A 1,420-nucleotide genomic window follows, 5' to 3' on the forward strand; every position below is an offset into this window, starting at 1 on the left:
GAATTGGTTAAATGGAATCAATTACATATAATAATGGCAAAGATCATGGTTCAGGCTTGTAGCAGTGATAGAATAAACTGCAGGTTCAAGTCAAGTCTCTGGAATACATCCCCAGCTGCGATGAGTCATCAGTCCCTTGTGTAGAGCTTCCGTTTGTAGAAAAGTCCCTCCAGAGGTAAGAGCAGGATTGAAGACAAGACGGAGCAGTGGCATCAGCCGTTTACAGTCTTTTCCAGGTTTTAGAACACCTCTTTGTTATTACTGTGGAAAATTACAGCAAAATGGAGTTTGGAGTCATATGGACAAGTCTCTGCATACTTTGCTGAGTCACAAGGCGTATCTGTTTCTCTCAGTGGATCAGTTGTATAGATGATGGTCCTTAATGGGTCTTCAACCAGGCTAGGCAGAACTGACACTAGCTTGACTGGGGTGTCACCCAGAAGTATAGCAGAAGTTTGAAATACAGACAATACAGAGCCAATATTCATAACTTCAACTACAAAAATGATACTCATACATAGATAGCATAACCATAACCAGGAAACCATAACCTTGTCTTAGACCCCCTTTATATAAGATTTGGTGCCATTACAGGACTTTGGTTGCAACAATGACCTATACGGTCCCAGTTCATGTCAATAACGTCACACCTCAGCTATTGAGGACTCTAATGCTTCCTGTCATAAAATTGCCTTTGCCCAGATCCCCCTTCCCTGCTCCGTAGCAGATCCTGAAGTTTACAGATGTGCCATCAGGAATGGGGATCTTGTGACTGTCCCCTGCATTCTGGCCATGTAGCCGCTCCCAGGCCATCTTCTCAGCTCTGTTCCCCAGTGCACTGCACTCTGGGGCTGAGGGTCAGTGGGGGCGTCAAGCAGCTTTTGGAGAATTCATGTCTTGCTGAGTAACTGGGCTCCCCCAAATTCTTTTGCCTTTAACTCTCTGCTTTGTGCTGCAGGAGATCCTCAGAGGCAAGGACTAGGCCTGGCTGCAGAGCCCCGATCACCACCACGCCCTGCTGGCCATCTCATACTTAGGGTATGTCCATGGGGCCTGACTCACGTGCAGAGCCCAGCAGCCAGGGAGGGGCAGATGGAGGGAGAGGAAGTGGGGGAGTGACGAGCTGCAATAAGAACCTGAGGATGCTCCTCCCTGGTGGCTCACTAATGGATCATATCCTCCTTGGCATCCGGGTCTCTTTATCCAGCCCCCATCTCTGCATATTGCCTGGTAAGAGGGAGCCCTTCCCGTCAGCATGAAGTGCTGTGAATGGGTGCAGTCACAGAGCTGGGTACAGGATCATCCCTGGAGAGCAGCTTCCCCAGCAGAGCCCCTGCCGGGCCCAGGGAGCATAGGCATTTCCAGACAGGACCATTCCCTAGATAGTGGCTCTGCTGGAAATGCCCTCAGAGCTCTGCTG

The sequence above is a fragment of the Chelonoidis abingdonii genome, unplaced genomic scaffold, assembly GCF_003597395.2.
Source record: "Chelonoidis abingdonii isolate Lonesome George unplaced genomic scaffold, CheloAbing_2.0 scaffold0662, whole genome shotgun sequence".
Taxonomy (NCBI): Eukaryota; Metazoa; Chordata; order Testudines; family Testudinidae; genus Chelonoidis; species Chelonoidis abingdonii.